The sequence below is a fragment of the Nyctereutes procyonoides genome, unplaced genomic scaffold (assembly GCF_905146905.1).
Source record: "Nyctereutes procyonoides isolate TBG_1078 unplaced genomic scaffold, NYPRO_anot_genome, whole genome shotgun sequence".
Lineage (NCBI taxonomy): Eukaryota > Metazoa > Chordata > Mammalia > Carnivora > Canidae > Nyctereutes > Nyctereutes procyonoides.
In genome coordinates this window covers 6223442-6238179 of record NW_026575132.1, presented here as the reverse complement: position 1 = coordinate 6238179, position 14738 = coordinate 6223442, and the positions used below count along the sequence as shown (strand labels likewise).

Genomic DNA, 14738 nt, shown 5'->3' with positions numbered 1-14738 from the left:
TTCTGTTTGCCAGAAGTGATCACATGGCTCTCCTAAATGCAATGGAGGATGAAAAATATAGAGGAACATATGGATATTATAAATATGCTATTGCTGTACCTTATCATTTGACCTCTCCTTTCCTATCCACCCCCTGTTTTTAAAAGATTTTATTTATTTATTCATGAGAGACACACAGAGAGAGGCAGAGACACAGGCAGAGGGGGACACAGGTCCCACAGGGAGCCTGATGTGAGACTCGATTCCAGGACCCCGGGATCATAACCTGAGCCAAAGGCAGATGCTCAACCACTGAGCCACCCAGGTGGCTCTTTCCCTATCCCATTAGAATATAAGCTTTACAAAGGCGGGGATTTTTGTCTATTCCCCTCACTTTTGTATCCTCAAACTCAGAAGACTATCTGGATCACAATAAGTGGTTATTAAATATTTATATAAGGAATATATGAAAGGGATAATCCAGAGCTTTTGGATTGGTAATGGGTGAGAAATTAGAAGAAAGTGTGAAAGGATCCCAAGCAACCGAAATAGATCACACAAATTGTATGCACTAAAGCTCACATGTATTATTCACTGACCCTCCTCCCTCCCACAAGCCATTCTAGACAGAGTTCTAATGAGAAGAGATATTTAGTCTATAGATTCCATACCAGACCATAAGCAGAAACTTACAATAAGATAAGATTATCAATAAAAGAAAGAGTGGAAAGGTAGGAAAAATAGGGGGTTCTAAGCAGAAAGTTACTTTTAAAGTCCTTCACAACAAGAACAGCTGTAATAGTCTAAGGCCATTTGGTGTAGAGGCAAAAACATATTATACCTACCTAGCACCTAAGGTCATCACTGAATTATAGCATAATAAATAAATTCTAGCCACTATGAAAATAATGAATCAGTTAGGTTTGGTATACTTTCTTCAAAAATATAGAAAAGTTATAATACATTTAAGTTGTGTTTTGGCTTTCAAATGAGTATTCTTCAGTCAGACCCCAATTCCCTAGTTGTGATTGGCCATTCATTTCCTTATAATGGCTGATAGACAAAATATGACAGGAATGGACGTGTCAAAGCATTATGGTACTTGGTCATTTCTGTTGGAAGCTCCACCCCATGAATGCTGCTACACCGATTAGGCCACATTTGGAGTATCAGGTTCAACAGCGGATAAATCCAGTGTTTGGAACTCTGAAGATTATATAGTTCAGAGCCTTTTTAAAGGAAAGAATACATAAGTATACATAAGAATACATAAGATCATATTTAGAATTAAAAAAAAGAATTTAAAAAATCACAACGGATTATAAATTCACAGGTATCAGACATCATCAAATATAAAAAACACCATGACTTGAGGATCCCTGGGTGGTGCAGCGGTTTGGCGCCTGCCTTTGGCCCAGGGCACGAATACTGGAGACCCGGGATCGAATCCCACATCAGGCTCCCAGTGCATGGAGCCTGCTTCTCCCTCTGCCTGTGTCTCTGCCTCTCTCTCTCTCTCTCTGTGTGTGACTATCATAAAAAAAAAAAAAAGACTAAAATGTTTTAAAAAAAAAAACACCATGACTTGAAAAAAATGAATTGCCTACTATACTTTTACAGGACTTTTTCCTACACTTTGTCTGCATACTCTGTTTTCTTCTTTATGTAAAAATGATACAGTCACATTTTGTTCTATAGTATTGGTAGATATTTCAGTCTTTCTATTAGCATAGTTGACATTTGTTTTTATTATTGACAGTTTAGAAGTTTCTTTCCAGTCATTTCTGGAAAAGCCATATACATTTTTAAGATTGTTGTCAAATATGGAAAAGTCTCTATCAAATTTCTTTCCCATATATTAAGATGTGGGGGGGTTTTCCACATTCTCGTTCTAGATCCATGTATTTCAAATATTGTCAACCTCATTACCTGTGTACTTCCATGCTAGATCCTGAAGGACCATTGCTGAACTTTCTGGCCCTCCACCTTGGTGCCACAATGCCCGGTGATCCAGATGATGGTAGGCCTTTGAGCAGCTGGGACAGATGTCTCTGCAACTATGGGCTGTAATGCCCACAAACCACATACATTTATCTCATTTAACCTCAACTTCCCCTTATTGAGATCTCCAAAATGCCCACAACCACTCTGATGCTTCCAGAGAGGAAAATTATGACAGAAAGGAAGTTAGATGAAAAGACACAGCAGTCTCTTGAGATTAAAATATTTTACTCTCAAAACCTTTCCAGAAACATAAGATCACGTGAATATACTTGTAGGATTCCTCTTGTGCTGCTGTTACAAGGGGCTTGAAGCTTAAGTTTCTTAGAATCTGCCTTTGGGGGATCCCTGGGTGGCGCAGCGGTTTGGCGCCTGCCTTTGGCCCAGGGCGCGATCCTGGAGACCCGGGATCGAATCCCACATCAGGCTCCCGGTGCATGGAGCCTGCTTCTCCCTCTGCCTGTGTCTCTGCCTCTCTCTCTCTCTCTCTCTCTGTGACTATCATAAATAAATAAAAAAAAATTAAAAAAAAAAAAGAATCTGCCTTTGGGTTCAGCTTTGGACATTACACTTCAGGGGGAATGTCCATAAACTTGAGTATGTCCATAGTAAGGAGGTCACCCCGATGGTGAAGAGTTGGGACACTGTCATCTACTAAGTAGCTAAGGGCCATGCCAACATCTTCAAAGACACAATTCAAGTGGTCCACAGGTCTGCCTTGAGTACCTAGAGTTCTGTGAGGTGCAAAATTATTGTGATTCCATAATAGGAGTCACTTTCTACCATTAAGTCAGTTTCAACATGGAATTGACCAGCACGTGAAAAACTAGTTTTCTTTATGGGAATGGTTCAAGGAGAGGCTGGGTGAGAACCTGCCACGCATCCTGTGAGGTGGAGACTCAGATTAGGTAGTGATGGTGAGGGGGGATGGGGGTACAGCATGACAGAATCTGATCTTTACATACTTTTGGAAATTTAAGAGTCTAGGATGACTTCATCATTAATCTTATTTGATGCCTTTGCCTCAAGATTTATGCTTGACATCTAGAAGAATTTAAAGATAGACGGGGCTGCTTTTTAGGTAGGAGAAAAGTTTTTTTTTTTTTTTTTTTAAACTTAAGGGCAGCACTAGTGATCCATTTTAGTGCTATTTATTTTTACGCTTTTTGTTTAAGGCAAGATCGTAACATAGCAGCTAATCAATATAGGAAGTTAAGGGTTTCAGATGTGGGCTTCCTGGGTCTAGAGCAAGTTGTAGAAAGAGAACGTCATGTGGGATCTTTGGGGAACCTGATTCTTCCAGTAGGGACAAAATAGAACTTTTCTTCCCTATGTGCTGGGGGGGTTCATCAGTTCTGTGGAATCGTCTAGCAATCAGCAGATATGTGGGAATAATGGGTCAGGGCTTTTTTATGACAGGTGGAAGGGGGTTTATTGCCACAGGGGTAGTGTTCATTCAGACATATTCACCTCCTAAGGCTCAAAAGACATCCTCCTCTCTCCCTCAGCTTTCCTTTCCTTGGAGTTGGCCTCCTTTGAGCGGTAGTACTTAGTATTATTGGTTTACTGGTTATCCTAGTTAAAAGGGCTTCTTTTCCTGAACTGATTCAGCAAAAGCCCCAGATGGCCTGCCCGGACCAACATACCCATCCTAGAACCGATTACTATGATCTGGAATATGAGGACTGGCCAGTTCCGGGGAGTGAGGATGGGAGGTGTCAGGATCCTGAACCATAAGGACTCGGGGGGCAAGGGGGAGGGGTAATTTCCAAGGGAAAATATCCTTCCCGCTAATTAACAGAGAAGGAGCAGAGACGGGTAATACTGAAAGCACATTCTCAAAGATCTCAAAATAATGGATACCCATTATTTGGAGGGAGGGGGCCATGTTCGGGTTCTTCCTCCGTATGGCTATAATTGTTTAAAATCAAGTAAATCTTTACCACCTCTGGGTAGATAACCATGCACAGGAGGGCAAGAGCCTTCCATTTCGGCTTTTTTTTTTTTTTTTTTTTTGCCTTTCTCCCCAAGTGGGACTGAGGCAGTGAAGATACGCTAGAGAAGTAACTAGAAAACTGAAGGTTATTAACTGAGTAATTTTTAATTTAGTGCGCTCTTTAGGGCAAAGTGGCTCGGGCGCTCTCAACGATGCCGTTTATTTATTTATTTGATTTTTGGATTTTTAAAATTTATTCATTCATGAAAGACACAGAGAGGGGGGTGCAGAGACCCAGGCAGAGGGGGAAGCAGGCTCCCTGCAGGGACTGGATCCCGGGACCCCGGGGTCACGCCCTGGGCCGAGGGCAGGTGCTCAGCGGCTGAGCCCCCCCCCCCCCCCGCCCCCGGGTCCCCTCCACGCTCCCTCTTAAACGGCGGCCACGCCCCGTGCAGGTGACGGGGCTGTCACCGCCTCGCCCTTGCGGTCGGGGCAACCGAGGCAGGACCCTGCCGCCCGCAGCCGCCCGCAGCCTCCCGGAGCCGGTAGGAGGAGCGCCGCCCGCCGGCCCCGCCGGGTCCCCTCCTTCGCGCCCCGCGCCTCCCCGAGCCCTGGCGGCCGCCGGCGTCGCAGGCGAGCAGCTCCCGACCCTCCGCAGCCCCGGGATTCGCCCTCCGCGCGCCGCGCCCGCCCCGCTGTCGGCGCCCGCTCGGGAGGCGCCCGGGCCGAGGTGCAGGGACCGCCGAGCGCCCCGCGGAGGTGCCGCCCATGCAGCGCGGGGTGCAGCGCGGGGTGCAGCGCGAGGGGCGCGGCCGGCGCCCGAGGTGAGGGGCGGGGGGCGCCGGGCGGGGGGCGCCGGGCTCGGCCGCAGCCTCCCCGGGTCCGCGCGTCCCCGCGGCCGCGGGCGCTGACTCGGCACAATCGGCGGGCGGCGCGGGGGCGGCGGGAGCGCTCGGGGCGCGCGGGGGGCGGAGGGCGAGGCCCGCGCGGCGGCTCCGGGACCCTCGGCGCCTCGGCGGCGGCGCGGGGGGGCGCCCTCCCTCTCCCTCCCTCCCTCTCCCTCCCTCCCTCCTCCTCCTCCCCCCCTCCCCTCGCGGCACCGACCCCCGGTTACTGTCCCCCCATCCCGAGCGCCGCAGGTCCCGGCCGCGGAGCCTCCCCTCCCCCCCCCCCCCGCGCTGACCCCGGGTTAGTGCCCCCCCCCCCCCCCCCCCGGCACCGCAGGTCCCGGCCGCGGGGCCTCTTCCCTCCCTCCTCCTCCTCCCTCCCCGACCCTCCCCCCCCCCGCGGCGCCGACCCCCGGTTAGTGCCCCCCTCCTCCTCCCCCCTCCTCCTCCTCCTCCTCCCCCCCCTCTTCCTCCTCCCTCCTCCCCCCCGCGGCGGCGACCCCCGGTTAGTGCCCCCCTCCCTCCTCTTCCTCCTCCTTCCTCCCCCCCCCGCAGCGCCGACCCCCGGTTAGTGCCCCCTCCCCGCCCCCCTCTCCCCCCTCCCCCCGGCGCCGCCGCAGGTCCCGGCCGCGGGGAGGCGGCTTTGTTCTCCCGCGCCCGGCGCGGCCCCTCATCTGCCCTCCGGGCTCCCGCGCTCCCCGGGGCGGCCGGGCTGGCGGGGGCGTCGCTGCGGGGAGGGGCGCCCGGGCTCGGGGAGGGCCGCGGTCGGGGCCGCGCAGGCAGGTCGGGGGGCGCGGGCGGAGCCTCCCCCTCCCTGCGGGGCTCCCGGCTCCCGCTTTACGATGAGCAGCCTCGGGAGCAGCCGGAGGGGCCCGTTTCCTCGTGCTCGAGCGCGCGGGCTCCGGAGCCGAGGCCGGGGGCCGCCCCCGAAGTGCCCGCAGGGCCCCGCGGGCTCGCGCCTCCCGGGCCGGCCTCCGCGCTCGCTGCCCCGGGGTCCCGCCGACTCGCGGCCCCGCCGCTCGCGCACCTGCGTCCAGGTGTGACCCTCGGCTTCCTCTGCAACGCTGCTCTAGACCTTGGCTTCTGGAAGAACAGGATCTCGGTGCGATTCCCAGCCTCCCTCCTTTAGACCCGGTGAAATTGCATGTATGCGTCTGCCTCCCAGGTAGGATCTTCATTGTATTATGTCCCCTGCTCCCCGAAGGGCTCATTTCTTCGTTGCCTAGAGAGAGACCTTCCCCCCTTCCCTCCTCCCAACCGATGGCTCTGTAGGTTCTGAGAGGTTATCTTTAAAATGACACAGTACCTATAAACAGAGAAGGATCACTCAGTGGGCTTGCTGTTGTCCTTAGTAAAGCCGGAGGCCTAATCTGCATGGGGATACTAGTAATGGTGTGAAAATCTGGAGCTTGCTAATCTGTTTGGTCATCAGAAGATTCCTGCAGGGATTGTTTATATAGTGTGGGAGACAGATGGCATCCCTAGCAGACTAGAGAAGCCGGGCATAAAGGGCCATTGTATTTTTCAGAAAGTATCCACTTCACTGTTTGGAAGAGGGGATAGGGTGGGTTGGGGGGCTGGGAGGGGGAGAGAGACATAATTTCGATCTCCCAAAGAAGACGTTATAACCTTACTCTCTGATCTCCTAACCAGTTAATCTCTTCTTTCTTTGGACATTTAAAAAGTCATCATTTAGGTGATTTGTTTTGATTATGGGTTTGGCATACTTTGGTCTCATTTGTGATTATGTGAAGCAGTTAAAACAGTTTTATTAGCAAAAACGTCTTTGAATTTAAGATCATCATACCCCTTATGGGGAGAAGACGGTCGGAACTTTCTTAGTTCTCGTTCGTTTCAACACATGTCCGCTAGCTGGAAGGACTTTTGTCCAGTCCGCTTGAATTCTTCCCCCGTCTCTATGACAGGTGATACCCTAACTTCTGGCCCTTGCCTCCAGACCCTCAGCTGTGGATAGTACTCGGCTTCTTAACCTAACACATTTGCTCTACCATTGCCTCCATCACAACATTGAGCAACCTTTGGCAGTGAATCTTTATGAATGACTGTGAATTCCGTGAAGAATCAAGAGTCATTCTGAACATTTGCGATTAAGCCAGCTGGAGCTTTTCTGCTCCAACCACTATTATAGGTCCTTTATGTGTTATAGGTTGCAAAACTGGTCTTCCCTCTGTGATTGTGAGGGAAAATATCCCAGTGAATTAATATTCACCAGTCACAGGACAAGATTTAATGAAGAACATGAGCAATGTTTGAACCCTCTGAACAGGAAGTATGGAATAAAAGCAAGCCTTGGCTCTGTTTAACTTGGGCAATGCGATCATGAGAGAAAAACATAGTTTCTTACTCTTTTCAAAGCCTTTTTCACCCCTGAGGGATCTCAGCAAAAGACAAACTAGAGTTGTTACCTGTAGTTGCGGACAGATGGCATAACCTTCTGGATGAATGTATTTTGCAGGAGAGGTGGCTTTTGGGTTCTGTCCAGTTTCAGTGGGTGCCCTAGCATCAACGAAAGGATCTACCATTCAAAATGCTTGTTAAATCTGTAGCTGGGTCTGTGTACCCTCTCGCCAGGTCGCTGTCAGTCTTGTGAAGTGTTGCTGTAAGAGAAACACTTGACTCCAGGCCTGGGGCTTGCTAGGGGCCTGGCCTGGATCCACATTGAAGTGTGTTGCTTGTTTTTGTGGGTAAAAAAGGAACCAGTTTCACATGGTGTGTTGGATAGAGAACGGTGCAATAGAGTGAAAAGCTTTCTAGTTTCATTGTCAAAAGCCAGGCCTGGCCTGAAGGAGAGAGGACTATATTTGAAGTTTGGTTGACTTAACAGAGGCAAAGGTTGCTTCTTTACACACAGGATGTCTTTTGTAGGAGAATATGAATGAAGAATTAGAAGAGCAACCAACCTCCTAGTTTGTCTACAAGGGCCCGGGCTTATTCCTATTGACCTATGTTAGTTATCAGAAGCATCCCTTTTCACATGTAAAAGTGCTGTGATTTGGCTGAAAAATTATATAGTCATCCTAGATGTTAAGGAATCCTCGCTTTTCTTCACTACCCTCTCCTGTTCTCAGATTTTGAGTCTTGCTTTATTTAATCTTTTATTCATTCTATGCAAGGATAAGAAAGGTTAAAAAAAAATTAAACCAAAAAATACACACAGAAAAAAGAAATAGCAAGGAAGATAGAAGGATGGGGTCATTGATTGCTTGTCATCTGTTTCTACCTATCGGAAAGAGATAGTTTTATCCTTAAGTTGTTAAGCGTCTACTAGGGCTCCAAGCCTGTGTTGTTATTGTCTTCAAGAATCAGAAGCATTACACTTGCCCATCTACCTAGGGGCTGACCCCAATTGGGAGAATTCCTGTGACTTGGGAGAAGCAAGCTTTGGACAAAACCTGTTTGCAGACCTGATGGATGCATGGCTCTTGCAGATGGGAATGCAAATTTCAAGATTTAGTGTTTGGTCCAGTTTTGGGATATTTACCGAGAATTCAAAACACAAGTGTTGTTGTGAAGATGTGACTCAACACTCTTCTCGTTTCCAAAGCTCTCTGGGCCACAGGATAATAGAAGAACCTTTGTTTTCAATCTTCTCTTCTGACTGCAGTCTTGGGTCTCAGCTTTCCATCTGGAGGGCTTACAGAGAAGAGCTTGGTGTGCCCAGTCACCATGTGAAAATTCGTATAGGGGTTTCAGGTTGTGTAGGTGACTGGTAGGGGTTTGGGTTCCAAAGCTAGATCTTTGGAGCTTGGGGCATCTACTTCTTTTTTTTTTTTTAATTTTTATTTATTTATGATAGTTACACACACAGAGAGAGAGAGAGAGTCAGAGACACAGGCAGAGAGAGAAGCAGGCTCCATGCACCGGGAGCCCGATGTGGGATTCGATCCCAGGTCTCCAGGATCGCGCCCTGGGCCAAAGGCAGGCGCCAAACCGCTGCGCCACCCAGGGATCCCGGGGGCATCTACTTCTGCAGTGGTTGTACTACTTTGCTGAAGAATCGCCTGTTTGAAATAGTTCACTTGCAGCACTGGCCAGTAGGTGTTACAATTAATTATGGTTGTCGCCTTTTCCGTCCCCACTCCACTTAGATCCTCAGAACTGAGGTCAGCATGCCTGAATAGAAAGGAATTTATGTACCTCCTTTATAAGTAGGTAGAATGACTGTGTAATTCTTCTCTCCAGACAAGGTCACGTTTGCGAGTAAGAGGGAATAATAATAACTGGAAGGGGCACTGGATCAACAAGTGTAACTGTGACCGTCTCAGGAAAATGATGACGTGCAGTCATCTTAGGTATGACCCAAGTCATTAGCTTTTATATGAAGAATAGCCATGGGATTGGAAAATGTCTTAATCTTCTTCTAGATTTGTTCAACATCTATGTTTATGTGCGTGCATGTGGATGTGTGTATGTGGATATGTTTACACGAACACTGATCATATATCTATAGATACGTGTACTGTGGTTGAAATAAACCACACAAGAACGCCTAGTTATTTGGAGAATTGTGGCCTTCATAATCTCTTTCATGGATTGACTTTAAAACTAAACTCTCTGCATCCAACCTCTCTAAACTTTAAATCATTTCCTGGCCTTGTGTAGTTTGCATACTAATCAGTTAGTATAATTCTTGCTTAAAAACCTGTGAGGGCTCTCATTTTCTGTTTAGTTCTCCATGATCTGTAGACAGTTTGGTGGTTAGAAAGGAAAAGCAATGAAAAAATTTCATTCATTCTTTCAACTACTATTCATTGGGCACCTTTCACAAGTCAGTATCTGATCTAGATGCGGAAGATATACCAATGAATAAAACTAAAGAGCCCTACCCTTGTGAAGTTTTCATTATCTTGCGGTGGAGGGGTGGGGTGGAAGACAGACAATTAAAAAAAAAATGAATGAGTAGATTATATAGCATGCTAGGAGGAAGTATACACTTTGGAAGAAAGGGAAAGTCGAACAAGATAAATGTAGTTGAGTAGCCTTCATGGAGAAAAAGACCTTAACTTTAAGCCAGGACTTTGAGGCAGGTGAGAGAAGTTACTCATGCAGAAACTTGAGGGGGAGCGTTCAAGGTACAGGGAACAGCCAGTGTGAAAGCCTGAAGTGTGTTCAAAGATTAGCAAGAAGACCAGCATGATGGAGTGGGGTGACTGGGGGAGCTGGAAACGAGATCAGAAAGGTGGTATAAGAGTGGCAGAGTGGGACCTTGAGATGCAAGAGTAGTTACAATTGCAGGAGAAATCCCATTATATTAAAAAGTTGTATTTGTGCTATGAATCCTGCACTGGTCAATACGGTTTATGTTTCACAAATACTGCACTTCATCTTGGTTAATAAACTTTTTGTGTCATTTGCTTATTGTTTGTTAAAATTAGCATATGTTTGGTGGTTGCTTCTCTCAAACCATATCCCCATTTTGCAAAAATAGATCAGTGGCTCAAGGGTGGTTCTTTGAAGTGTGAACATAGTAATGAAAATGCTACAGTTCAGAATGCCATCAACATACTTAGAGAACTCTATCCCACTGCAAATGTAAAATGTGAAATCTGTATGTGTAAAAATAAGGGAATCCGTGAGAGTGATGAACTTGAAACGAGCGCATGGAAGTCTGATGATGACTATCTTAAAACGGTTTTTTTCTTGGGTTTGCCATCCAGTCAATCCTAATTCCCCGTCATTGCCTGTTATGAAACTGTCCAGTAGTGGCATGAAGCCATGGATGTTTTGGTGTCATTTTCAAACAAAGCACAGAGGCTTCTCTGTTATACTATTGAAGTTTTCCGGGACAAGCACACAATAATGCTTTCCATTACAAAATTAACATGTTATATTGCTAACGGTAGGTAAGAGATTAAAAATACTCTTGTGGCATCAATAAAGGGCTCTTGTAGCAAAAGTAAGAATGAGTCATATTATTGAATAGACACTCGCAAAATCGGTCAGATAGCTAAAGACAAACATCATCCTTAAAGAGAAACCAGAAGTTATTGAGAATTCCTTTGTCAAATGGCACGGTTGGCTGTTGCATAATAGCAGTGGAGTAGCGTGTGGAAGAGTGATTACTATCAAGTACATACGGGGAGATATTTCACTTTATGGTTGGATGAAACCACTGAGGTCATGCAGAGAATGAATCAGCTCTTGGCATTTGTTCAGGGAGGAGCGCTTGGTGATGCTTTGTTCATTTATCACTGAAAACTTGTATATGAGAGAGGAGATTTTTCTTTTGGCTAACTGTTATTAATGAGACTGGAAAAGTTGCTCTGGGGGCAGGACTTATGGAGCACTCATTTCATGTTCGTATAAGAAGGTGATGGCTTCGTAAAGAAAAGAAGTCGTACCTAGAAGGCAGTCTGCGTGCTACTCCATTCACAGAGCAGATGTAGTGCCTTCTGATCTTGAGGAAATACTAAAAGAAAGAGCAAAAACTGGGTGCCGCCAAATTGCAGCCCCTGAGTGTATGAGTGTGCTGTGCAAAGTGACAGGGGGTATTAAGACTACTTCTCCATGCTGACACATGCTGGCTTCTTAGAGGAAAGGCATGCACGTAATATTTCATCTGTGGAGTAAGAAAAATGTTTTTTCATGACACTGTTGAGAAACCAGTTCTCCTATATCAAGTGGCATGCCTCAGTAGTATGCTCTGCCCACAGTGAGCGATGTCAAGGACAGGAAGGGAAAGAGGAAGTGTTAATAAATAGAACGATCTGCTACGATCTTGGGACTAAGAAATTTTTCATTAGACAAAGTTGGAGATCTGCATTGATGATAAAGGGTTAAGGAGGTTATATTTTTGGTAGTGGACAGTCCTTTAAAGGTTTTATTTTTACTTGTTTATTCATGAGAGACACACAGAGAGAGGCAGAGACATAGGCAGAGGGAGAAGCAGGCTCCCTGCCGGGAGCCTGATGTGGGATTTGAACCCAGGACCCCGGGATCACAACCTGAGCCAGAAGCAGATGCTTAACCCCTGAGCCATCCAGGCGTCCCTGGGCAGTCCTTTATATAATAACCATATTTTCTCTTGGTGGCCTGCTGAAAGAATAAGAGCACAAAGAAATAGGACTTAGAGCCACTGGTTTTGATGGAGAGAGGGTATCAGTGTATAGGCGGTTTTCAGAGCATGTAGGAAACCACGCTGGGAGGAACCTAGACCTTTAGGGTTTTGATCAAGATACTGGGTGGCAGGGAGTACAGGTAGAAAGAGGTGGAGCAGTCTAACAATTGGACATGACCTTGTATATACTTTTGCCTTAGGCTTGGCTTCATTCCAGACAAAGGGACTTGATACAAGTTTTCAGGACGTGACATGTATTGCCCCCAACCAAACCTAGAAAAGATAAATGATCTCCGTAGTCTTGGATTCTCTTTGCATAGGCCTTCCTTCCTCCTTCCCTCTTGTCTTCCCTCTTTTCTTTTGTTTTTCCGTCTTTTTTAAAAAATTATTTATTTATTTATTTATTTATTTATTTATTTATTTATTTATTATTTATGATAGACATAGAGAGAGATAGAGAGGTGGAGACACAGGAGGAGGGAGAAGCAGGCTCCATGCCAGGAGCCTGATGTGGGACTCGATCCTGGGACTCCAGGATCGCGCCCTGGGCCAAAGGCAGGCGCTAAACCACTGAGCCACCCAGGGATCCCCTGTTCTTTCCGTCTCTAAGTTGGCATCTTTAAACAAGAAGAGACTTTGTGAGCTCTTCTCCTATATGTCCATGTTGTTGGGCAGATACATGGGCTTGACGGCCAAGAGGGATGAGGGTGTGTGGGGACGGCGTAAGCTCCTTGCTTGGCTAGCCCACTCTAATGCATAGTGTCCAGTTATAGCACACATTTAAACTTGAACCCTGTTTCTTCAGTAAAGATCCATTTCCCATTTTTTGGAACTAAATTGAGTCTTTTTGTTTTGTCTAATAACTTTTACATCGATTACTGTTACTTGCTTCCATGACAGAAGCTATTCATGCATTATTTGTTGCACAGACACTGAGGGCTGTGTATGAGCCAGGCTCTGTGCTAAGTGAAAGGTATAAAAGAGGTTAATAATTAGAGCTGGCCCTGCCCAGATAAAACAGAGGACCCGGTAGGAAACTGGGAACAAGGATATGATAAACAAATATATAATTGCAAAGCAAATGTGGCACAAATGTTTACATCGGTTAAATCTGGGTGTTGGGATATGGGTTGCTATTGTATTAGCTTCTGAACTATATGAGCTTCTGAATATATATTTGAAATAAATCCTAAGTAAAAAAAATGAAAAAAAAAGTTGGAAGTGTGTTGATTCTTTGAGGAGCGAGTCTTTGGTAGAACATGGAGTGTCACTCGGACTTTGGGCAGAGTAGTCAGGGAAGACCAGAGCGCACCTGTGTGGGAGGAATGAGGACCCTTCGGATGGGGTTCAGAGAAGAGTCACGAAGATGACTGATGGCACGGTTGAAAGTGAGACCTCTGAGAACAGTCCCGAAGAACCGGGGATGCTGAGCAGGGGGTGAAGTTTACTTGATGCAGCAACTTAGGCTATCTTTTCCGTAAATTTATAGGGACTCTTACACCGTCACGTTCTGCTCAGTCATGTCCCATGCTGAACAGCAGGCAAGGCGGGTTGTTCAGCTTAGAAATATGTGTGAGAGGAAAAGTGAAATTTTGTTCTTCAACCAAGGAAAAATTGGCAGGGACCTGAGAGACAAACTGGTTCGGCATTCCTGTGAAGAGATAGCTCTCTAACGTTCTTAACAAGTGGTCAGCATGTTACTTTCTGTGCTTCCTCTAACTCAGGATGGGGTGGTGGGGAGGGGGCATTCACTCTGGTTTACTTCTATTGAGCAGGTCTTCTTTCCATCCCATAAGTACACCCCAGACTCATCTTTCCCTCGGTGCGTTTGCCAGAAGAAGCGCTTCCCACCTGGAATGCCTTCCAATTTGACTTACTCTTCCAGGTCCCGTATCTCCATTGCCTTTCTCTACACAACCTGAAAATAGTAGTTTTCCCATCTTATCTTCCTGAAGAGTGTGGCATTCCTAGAAGTGTCCGTAGTTTCCTCTTTCAGTGATTGACAGCAAGGGTGGGCAGAGTCAGTGTCATAATCTAGGTGGGGGTTAGAGGGAAGTGTTTGATTTGACATCTTCCCCTCCAGATGCTGGTATGCCACCCTCTTGAGAATCACTATTTTATAGCAGCTAATATTTTCATCTTCTTAGCTTTATTTATTGTTATTGCTTAAACATTTCTTTATTTTCATTTATTTTAAGTAGGCTCCACACCCAGGGTGGAGGCCAGCATGGGGCTTGAACTCATGACCCATGAGATCAAGAGTCAGATGCTCAACCAGTGGAGCCACCTAGGTGCCTCTCATCTTTGCTGTAGATGGTGTACTAGTTATTTTGTTTCCTATTGCCTTTTTTGCCAACGAGGTTTTAAGCACTCTAAGCATATGGAAACTTGGCCGGCATCTCTGTAATGCCCAGTATTGATCATGGACTGAATATGCAGTCATCAATGCCTAATGGCCAAAGGACCACCTGTTTCTTTCTCAAGACCGTTACGGAAGGCTGTTACTTATATAAATCTGATATTAAGTTGGCACAGATACTAAATAATTAACATTTTGTAGTTTTAAGATGGCAGAAAGCCGAGTGTTGGGGGTCTAATTCATTCGGATGTCATCTTAGAAACCTCCTTTATAAGGCTTCTAACCTTTGCCATTCAAAGTGTAATCTACAGGTGATGCTGACGCTATCACCTGGAAGCTTCTTAGAAATGGAGACTCTCAAGCCCCACACCAGACCTACTGAATCAGAATCTGCATTGTTAACAGGATCCCCAGCTGTGCTGTATTATGCACAGGAAAGTTTGGGAAACAACGTTTTAACCTACCAGAATTCAGATATTTAGGGGGAGCATTTATTGT

The 14738-nt window shown here is 46.5% G+C and overlaps 1 protein-coding gene across 2 annotated transcripts in view; it reads left to right on the top strand.

Moving 5' to 3' along the window:
- Positions 1 to 4582: 4582 nt before the first annotated feature.
- The window catches only part of HECW2 (HECT, C2 and WW domain containing E3 ubiquitin protein ligase 2), a 356852-nt gene continuing 346696 nt past the window's right edge, over positions 4583 to 14738 (top strand). Inside the window, exons 1-2 of one of the 2 annotated variants that reach the window (XM_055345429.1) lie at positions 4583 to 4740; positions 5877 to 5968. The gene's annotated coding sequence lies outside the window, so the exon portion shown is untranslated. Of the gene's footprint in view, positions 4741 to 5715; positions 5969 to 14738 lie in introns of those variants that run through there. The other variant, XM_055345430.1, reaches the window with a different exon arrangement.